Here is a 10,311-nt window from a genome sequence, read left to right as displayed (position 1 = left end):
TTAAGGTAAATAACATTTCATATAATTATACATAATTCCCTCGTTGATAATTAACAGCAAACGATGAATGTTTTTGACACCCATTTTATTTCAAGTATGCATGCAAAGCCGAATAAAATCGAGAGAGTCCGCTATATACGCTGTTTCATCATAAATTTAACACCCTTTCTGTGTTATAAACAAGAGCTGAAATAGTTAATTTATTAAGATTTATTTATAATAAGCTTTATTGATATGTTTCGTGAACAAAATACTACAATATATCATAAAAAATATAATAATCATGGCAAAGGAAATTCAATGGCCGGTTTCTAAACAAAAGCATAATCGCCGAGACCGTAGCATCAGTTCAGTGCGTTAGGAACGCGCGCTACTTTCTTCCGCCTTCATTCCTTAATTACTTTCGTTTTTAAACAATTTTTTTTCTATCGTATACAGAATTCTATTCTCCTAAGCAAGATGTAATTTTTAAAACTGAACTCCAAATATAAACGCTACAAATTGGTATTAAGTACGAACATGTCAACCGTAAATCTAGATTCTAAAACTCCAAAACGGTATGATATTTGAAAAAGCTAAAGTTATAACTCGCCGGGCTGTCGAAATCAGAAGAAAAACTTAATATATATTTATATATCTGTTTACTACGTAACTATGTAACGTAAGCTTTCTAATGATATATAATTTGTCAAAATCGGCCGAGAAATGAAACTATAATTCAACAAAAGACATGAGTGGGTACATCAAAATGTATAACCTCGGCGCTTCGCTGTACGCTAATTGTACAAAATCGATAGCCACAATACGGTAAAACGCTCGGTGGTAAAACATAAAATGTTTATTTCTTGTGTTTATCTCGCTATAAATCCATTAATAACAACGTGAATATACTAAAACGTATATTTTTGAAAGAGGAATTAATAAGCAACAAGATAACGTATAAACCAATAAAATCGGATGAATAGTTTTTGCATAAGATTGAATTTACTACAGTAAGGGTCAAATACTCGATTCATCTCCTAAACAATATACACTCCGTGATACAACTGGTAGTTTTAACACACACATATAGGTTCCATTTAATTAAAGAGTACAGAAAGCTAAAAAGTGATGTGGTTTGTTGTACAACAACAATTGGTTATGTGTAACCTATTCAAAAAATAATTTCGTTCAAGATAATTCAATGTAATTCTATAAACGACAAACACACGAAGTGTGTTGTGTATGTTTATTTTTAAAAATGTACATAAGTGGTTTAAAAGCACAATTTTTACACATTTAAGAGGTAATCGCTCACATATATGTCTAATTAATGATAATTTTATGCATTAGCAAAGATTTAACGAGAAAAACTGAAGTTTTAGTTGAACTCAATTTGCTAGTATAGGAAAACGACGGTAGCCGTTTAGACGTAAGCTGGGTAGCTTACGTCTAATTATTTGGACTAATGCACAGTCTAATACCTACCGTCACAGGCTAATACACTTATCCTCCTGGAAAATACTTACATCAGGGCATCTATCCTCTTGGCAATACTTACCTCAGGGAACCTGTCTGCACACGTCCGCGGACCGGGTAGCAAGAGAACATGGTCATCCCATCGGGCATAAGCGTCCATCCGATTGGCTCCACATCATGCAGCATGGTCCCGTCACATGAACGATGCAAGCCGGGTACCACTCTGCAGGGGGGCGCGGCATCGGATGTCACTATCATTCTATACATAGATGGTGACGTCCCAACGTTATTGTCAATAAGACCGGTGTGTACACAATGCTACACTATGGACTGCCAGAGCCGCCATAGCAAAAATTATCTAAGGCTCTGGCAGTCCGTTTATATGGACTATTTCAAACCTAGCACAAGAAATACATCTTATAAATACTTTTTGATTTTTAAAGACCCTAGGTTACCCTACCCTATTTTTTGTAAACTAAGGGAGGTAATCATGCACCATAGGTCTATGGTTACGTTCCACTAATTCCCGGGTATCCTTCGGTTGTCCGAAATCGTATTTTCGTAGAGAAGCCCAATTTCTTCTTCTTCTTTTAGTCTTCCAATTAAGTGCAGGGCTCATCTGGAGCATAGACACATTTGACTATACAAGCAGTCTTGGGACCTGGGTAGACATAGTATTGGCATACATTTAATTTTCAGGGGTAAATCTAAATAACGCTCCCATCGCGGGGATCTACCCGTGACGCCAAAATCGCTAGGCATCCACTACGCACCGGCGACCTAATATCGGCATAGTTAAAACTTATTCGATAGCGTTTCGAAAGAGATCACTGAACGTAATTTTCACGACTGGGATTGTTACTACCAAATTAAAAAGAAAAATTCCCCCCCCCCCCTCCCAAACTAAAGATCCCATGGGAAAACCTTATTTTACCCAATACATTTTAATTAGAAGAGATGAATTATGAATGTGAAAAATATTTTATTGATCATTATTATACACGTTTAGAATTGACTCTATGTTAAATAATAATCTTTAAATAAATAGGTTTACTTAAGTGCGGTTTCGCAACGTTTCACACGCGGTTTAATTTCAACACTCCAGCCATGCATAAAAAAATGTTTTCTGATCGCGGACTACTTTATTGGAAAACTTAATGTACGAAAACATTAAAATACCAAGTATATTAGTTATATTGCCCAATCGAAAACTTTAAGGAAACTGGAAAATTTATTATACATATATGATTTGTAAAACCGTATGTGGCGTTTAGATTTATAGATTTGGGGAATGGTTAGCATTGCTAGCGGCAAAACTTACTGTTTAAGTATATGGCAGTGAAAGATGAGATGGTCGATTGGTGTGTTGGTGGTTCGTGTTGTTATGGGTTTCGCGGTTGTGTTCTTGATATGGTGGTGGTGAGGCCTGTTGTTACCTTACGCGTCATTGACATTAGATTCATCAGTAATGCTTTTTTTGTTTTACCCATTGGAATGTTGGCTGTAGCAGGTCTGTTGACTGTTGTACATCAGTACTTGTGTTGATGCTTGCAGTCGAGTTGGTGGTGATATCAGCCGCATATGTTGTTTTGTCGTAAAAAAATCGCAGTGATGACCGTTATGTTGACCATTATTTCGGTGGTTTTGATAGAACTAGGGCAATTTTATTGTGTCGACGTTTGTGATTTTAATGACTTATGTATAGCTCGTGATGATAGCAGAGGTCATGATTTTGATAGAGTTGTTTGTTGTTGAGGTGTAAGAAGTTGTCGCAGCAGTACTTCTTGTTAGTTGTTGTTGCAATTATGCTTAAATTGGCGGTAGTTATAGCTGTGAATATATTGTCAGTTATGGAAATGTGGATGTTGTGGGTTCAATAATAGTATTGCAACTTGAAGATGATACTTACAATTATGAAGTTGGTGGAGATGTTGGTAATCTTTGCGCTGCTGTCAGCGATAGTTATACACGTGTTTGTGTCGGTGACGGTTATGGTTGTGCCTATTTCTGTGATAAAGGTGGACACTTCATTCTTGATGCTGATATGGTCGTTTTGCCAGTGATTGTGATAGTATAATATCGTTTTTGTTCCGGTTGTGTTGTTATTAGTTTTCGAAATAAATGTTGTCATGTCGTTTGTTGAAAAATTGTAAGTCTAGGACCCTTCATTGATTTTAACACACATTAAGGATAATATGCCCCTTTTGTCCATTATACTAGTAAGATACTGTCTAATTTTGCAATAGACACAAAGAAAACTTGTAAATCTACATAGAAACACCATAATCGAAATCGTTATAGTTTAAAAACAAAAATACATGTTTGTAAGAACATGTTGGCATCATAACAATGTTGACAATGGTGTAAGTTATGACACAACTCGTTGAGAACATTTTAATAAACAGACTACTATTCAGTAAATATGAACTTGAATTCAGTTAAACTAGTGATTATACCAGAGTTTTAATTTTATTGTGTGTTTGTTTATTTAATTTGATCTTAATTTTGGAATATAATATTCCTCGGGGCTATACATTTAGGAGCGTCAAGCAAATCAATCCTACGGTTTCAAATCAGCCAATCAAGAAATAAATTACATGCTTCCTTATTCAGCTACGCTTGTACACGGGAACGTAACACTTGCTATAAAGGTGTGAGAAACAGTGTTGTTTTTCAATCTCGCCCTGAGAGCTAGACTTTTCACCAGCAAAGCTTCGCAAGTGCTACAAATATGTTTGTTCTAACGGCGATAGTTTCCGCCATTTGCATATCTTTTGCAGTTGGGCACAATGTGATTTCGAATTCGGAACATCAAAGACCGTTGAGAAATTCGCATTCCGTCTTCGGTAAGTTATTAATAATACACTCATTATTTTCATTTGAACTTATTGTTCAAGTATGATACATTGTTAAACTGCGTTATATTTACTTTATTTGATCACTGCGTATGATACATATGTGACCGAGTCGACTGTCTCCCGATTTGTTTTTGTGGTTTTAACCCTGACCTATTATTTTAACATTATATTTTCCGGTATGACGAAATACCAAAAACAGTAACATGTACCGAAAACAGTTAGAATTGCCACCTTTATAGCGTTAAAGTGGCGTTAAACTATGATTTTGATGAATGTTTACAACAGTACGCATTTAAATGATGCTTTATATTAATAATTACTTTTTAATAAAATTTATATTAATAAAAAAAATCCACATTCATTTTCTTTTTTTTTGATATACGAAAACAGTAAAATGTACGCCCGAAAATAGTGTTTTATTATATGAAAACATTGAATATTCAGACTAAAACATCGCTTTTTCCTATGCATGGTTTAAAAAAGAATAGTAGTTTAAAGATATTTCAACAAATATGTTAAAACTTTTTAATAAAATTTATATTAATAAAAACAAAATCCACATTCATTTTCTTTTTTGATATACGAAAACAGTAAAATGTACGCCCGAAAATGAGGACCCAACAAAAACTCTATATGAGCAATATCGGACCATAAGTCCAGAATTATGTCTCTTTGAATTTAAAAATAAAAGTGAAAAACTGCTTGGTTAGGTGATTATGTCAACATTTTTCATCAGATTCTTTCCAAACTTACAGTGTCTTCATATCAATGAGCATTTTTACCTCATTTAAAATGAGAAACATCGGGACAATAAGTCCAGAATTTTTTTCTATTAAATTTGACAAAATTAACAATTTCCACTTCTTTAAAAGATTTCACAACTTTCGTCTGAATCTTTCCTAACTTGTTAAGTGTTTTTATATCAGTATTACTCGAACCCTGTTGAAAATGATGAATATCGGAGCAATAAATTTATTATGATCCTTTACTGAATTTTAAAGTATTGTGAAATGCTGCTTCTTCATGCAATTTACAGTTTTCCTTCATTTTTTTCCATTTTTTTTACAGTGTTTTCATATCAATGATTACTCAACCCATATAGTAATTGAGCAACGTTAGCATAAGTTCAGAATCATCTCCCCTTGAAGTTGAGATAAATTGTAAATAAAGCTTACAAGATGAAGCAGATTTTTTAAAACCTACACAGTTCTGTTCCATTAATGAAAACTGCACACGGATGCCAGTAAAAAAGGAAACCAATGTGAATAAAATGAACTATGAAATATTTAGGGGTTACAACACAAAATCATAGATAATGGTTATTTGTGGGTTATATCACAACATCAAAAATAATGGTTATTTGGGGGTTATAACACAAAATTATAGATAATGGTTTTACCAGTATCTTTTTCTATTTTGTTTAATATAATCGGCCAATATATTAATATTTACATTCGGTAAAAATCGTTCGATTTTACTTCATTGAGTGCCTTTTACACTGTAATTCCCAACGCCCTTTGATGCTTTGCATCAATACTTATCTTGTAACAATCTCAAAGGTTTGCAGTTGTAAACAGTCTTAATAAATGCGTTAAACCCAAACATGCAGCATATATAATAGTATCTGTAATGTTCGAGGACAGTTGCCTTTAACCCATTTATGCCTAGCGTCCTGAAAAAAGGACATTGCAAACAGCGTAGACCCAGATGAGACGCCGCATAATGCGGCGTCTCATCTGGGTCTGCGCTGTTTGCTTGAAGGAATTTCTGTAAGAAATATCCTAAAAATAGAAATAAATATACCAGACATCCCTTATTTTGGAAATAACTTGATCCAATTTAGAAGGATGGGAGAGTCCACTGGGCATAAATGGGTTAAGTAACAGTCTCATTTGTATATAAAAGTAATACTTGTAATAATCTTATTATACATCCGTGCTACATAGTTGCTGTATGCATACACAGTTGTAATTTCGACATTATTGATATGTATTTCAACTCGAAACTGACACATGTTTGTTGGGTTTTCATTTTTATACAAATTCAGCAATGCAATCGTTGGAACATCCGTTTCAAACTGTGTAAAACACATCTAGCGAAACTCTTCCATTACATTATTAGATTGTTTAAAACTGTTTTCAAATTGCTTCGATTGTTAGATAGTTTATAAGTTTATATACAAATGATGTTGTTGTTTGTGTGTGTTTATGTATGTGTTTATAACTACTTTAAGGCTTGCTTTCCGATTAGAATTTTCGAGAGCGGTTATTAAGTCGCTGTAAGTATAACATGAAGGAGAGTTTTCAAGATATAACTCATTCCATTTGTTCTGTTCTTATTTTGTTAATGGACAAAGTTAACATAGTTTGTTTGAAATTAAGTAAAATAGTTATGGATTTACATAATTTATTTTTTACGGATGATTTTAAGTTTTCCTGTTTTCTCTTCAAGTGGATTTCATGCTCAGCCGCAAATTCTTGTGTAAAGCCGTGCCCTGGGAAAGGAACCGGATTTTGGACAACTCCAAAGTTTGCGATGGAACTGGGGATTGCCCATACGGAGAGGACGAGATCTGCACGAAGTGTAAGTTATATGTCTTGTTGGTCCCAAGGATAGTTGAATTGAACGCGATTCCAATTAAGATAAATTCAATATGGATACCATGCAAAAAATATTATTTCAGTGCAGAGAGGGACAATTAAAGGGGACTTTTCACGTGTCGGTAATTTGACAAAAATGAAAACAATTGTTTCAGATTCGCACATTTTCGTTTTAGTTTTGATATTTGTGAGGAAACAGCAATACTGAACATTTTCCATGCTTTAAAATAGCCATTATATGCATCTTTTTACGATTTAAAAACCTGAAAATTATAAAGCGTTGCAAACGATTGAATAATTTGGAGAGTTTTGTTGGTGTCGTTAAATATTGTGATACTACGAAAATTGCTTATATATTGTATAAAATTAATCACTCATTGCATGAGCGCGGATGGCCGAGTGATCTAATCGGTAGACTTTTACTCCAGGGATCAGTGGTTCGAGCTCTGTTGAGGGTTACTTTTTTCTGTCTTTAATTTTATTCTTGTTTTTTTTTACTGAATATTTTTAGATCAAATGTTTACATTCATCAATATTAAGCATTTAATGACAAACTTCAATACATGCCAAAAGCTGTAAAATGCCCCGTCTGTGTGTCTGTCTTTCCGTCAGAATCTTGATCCCTCACTTACCCGGAGATTCTGTATATATGTTGATGGATCTTGATATGTGGATAGAAGGCCATATGGCGAAGATGCAGGTGATTTCAGTGTGTTTTTTTTTGTCAGACAAAATATAGCGATACATTTCAAGAGCATCAAGCAAGATTGATAAAACTTGGTATGAGGATAAAAGACCATATGGGATATATACACGTTATTGTAGTTTTTTTGTCAGACACAAATTGTTAATGATACAGAAACAGATGCTGTTTGTAAATAGAACATTGAAAAACCAACTATTCGATCATACGGTAACAAGAACAATATCTAAGGTTGATATATAAAACTTGGTATGTGGATATTATAGGGCAATATGAACATTTAGCACGTACCGTAATTACTCTAAGTTTTCTTACACTTTACATTATCGGAAAACCCCGTGTTTAACCAGAACAATTATTGTTCGTGTTTTTCTTTCGGACATACGGGTTTTTGTCCAATATTATTGATACTACATTTTCGGAGAGTATATTTTACAGCGCTATTTTACCAAAATTCCACTCTGTTTCGCTTTTGTGGTGACACTTCCATCTTGCGTTTGTACGACCGGATTAAGGTTTGGTAGAAGAATGCCTAAGGGCAATGGAACATTTCATTTGGGTTATTGGGTATATACAAAACGGCAATAGACAGTGGTCTCACACACCAGCCTAAACATAAACGTAATTTATACTAAACGGCCTGGTATTTTTCAGGCACGTGCCAGTATTCGCTTAAACAATCGACGCTATACGTATTACATACCCGGATCTGATCATCAATGTATTAATTTTTATGTCTGTAAATTTTGAAACACCCGTATTTTCTGTCTCCAAATTTTGGGACTCTTCTAGTTATCGATTTTTTTATTATCAAAATTTTCGGACATGTTTTTAAATGCCCGAAAACTTATAGTAATTACGGAAATTTCATATTTGACCGTATGTTTGTTTGTCTTTAAAAATGGAATTTGCAATAGCTCAATAAGTACTAATGCTAGGCTATCGAACTGCGGCACGTGGATAGAGAAACATATGGAGAAAAGTGACATTATTTCCGTGTTTTTTTTCTTCAGATGAAATGTGTATTTGCTATGGTAACTGGAATAATTAAAGTATGGGTGATACGATAAATAAAAAGTACTCAAGTTTGTTTGATGAAACTTGGTATTTGGATTAAGGGTCATATGGGAAATATGCGCTTCTGTACATTTTGAGAAATACGACCATAATTACAGTTGTTTCGTCAGACACTAATTGTTTTCCTATTGAAAAAATGGAAAACAAAAATCTCGATCCTTGGACATAACAAAAAGTACTAAAGCTTAGTTAATAAAACTCAGTATGCGGATAGAAGGCCATACATGAAATATGCGCGTTATTTCAGTTAAGTCTCTGTGTTCGTCCCTCGGTGAAATCTGCATTCTGCGATTACTTAAATAGTACTTACGCTAGGTTGACGAACCCTGTATGTTGATAAAAGGCCATGTGGGAAAGAACTAAACACGAACTTAACCTGTGTAGATGAAACTCATGATATGTATAGATATATGCAAATCAGAAATGGGCAACATGCAAATTATTACCGTTTATTGATCAGCTTGATCAATTAAAATAATAGTAAGATCGCATCTTCATGTGTTGCATTTTTCTGTAGTTTGCGCTAACTTTATGTCTTTATATGCGAATTTCATGCATTTGCAATTGTGCATTACATATCAGAAGACACACTCTTTCAATAAGGCCATGCTCTGTGAAAAGGGGGTTAATGTATATGCATTAAGTGTCGTCCCAGATAAGCCTGTGCAGTCCGCACAGGCTAATCAGGGATGACACTTTCCGTTTGAATGATAGTTTTCGTTTCAAAAAAGTCTCTTCTTAGCGAACATCAAGTTTTTGTGAGGAAAGTGTCATCATGATAAGCCTGTGCAGACTTCACAGGCTAATATGGGACGACAATTTACGCAAATGCATTAAGTCTGTTTAACAGAGCACGGCTCAAAGGTATCAAGCATGAGCCGTCCCAATTAAACTTTATCTCACAAAAGTTTAAATACCCACATCTCAATCTTCTCCACAAACATTATTCACCAGACTATTTTATGACAAATTGCCGATGTAGCATATAGCTCAAAAACATTAACACACACGCAAGAACGTCCCGAGCAGTTTAAATAGATTTGTTTATTATTTTTAGACTAACACATGTACTTTTACTCGTGTTATCGAAATAAATATTTAAATTTTAGGTGAAGAACCACCGCATGTGTCTTCAGGATATCCAACAGGAAGCCAGACTCATTTTCCCGTGGGAGCGACTGTCGAGTATGAGTGCAGACCCGGATACATCTTTAAGGACGTCAGCAGCGTAGTCTGGGTAGTGTGTACTGGACTTGGTTTTTGGACCAAGGCGCCTGTCTGTGAGCGACGTAAGAAAACATAATGTTCATAAATACATATTTTTAATATTTAAAAATGTGTTCTTTGGAATGTTACTTCAAATTATCTTCATTACAGCGTCGTTAACTTAAACTGTAGATTTGTCATCTTGCTTGATGCGATGACTTGAATGGACACCTATTAGAACCTATGCTTTTGATATAGATTTATTTAAATTTGAAAATGTTAAATTTCAAATTGAGTAGATCATAATATTACATAGAAATTCCAATTACTGTTAAGTAAAGGAAAATTTATCTAAACAGGTATTGCCAATAGTGATTTTTTAGCTCATCTATTATTATTTTTTAATTAT

At 34.2% G+C, this 10,311-nt stretch overlaps 1 protein-coding gene and 1 long non-coding RNA gene across 3 annotated transcripts in view; one reads left to right on the top strand and one right to left on the bottom strand.

Moving 5' to 3' along the window:
- The window catches only part of LOC127839058 (uncharacterized), a 311,917-nt gene that overhangs the window by 214,263 nt on the left and 87,343 nt on the right, over nt 1-10,311 (bottom strand). The window lies entirely within an intron of this gene.
- LOC127839062 (uncharacterized) lies at nt 4,196-9,932 on the top strand. The gene is made up of 3 exons (XR_008030130.1): nt 4,196-4,304; nt 6,768-6,899; nt 9,806-9,932. It is a non-coding gene; the product is annotated as an uncharacterized LOC127839062 (long non-coding RNA).

The sequence above is a fragment of the Dreissena polymorpha genome, chromosome 7 (assembly GCF_020536995.1).
Source record: "Dreissena polymorpha isolate Duluth1 chromosome 7, UMN_Dpol_1.0, whole genome shotgun sequence".
NCBI classification, from domain to species: Eukaryota; Metazoa; Mollusca; class Bivalvia; order Myida; family Dreissenidae; genus Dreissena; species Dreissena polymorpha.
The sequence above is the reverse complement of the archived record's forward strand: the minus strand, read 5'-3'. Positions and strand labels throughout refer to the sequence as shown.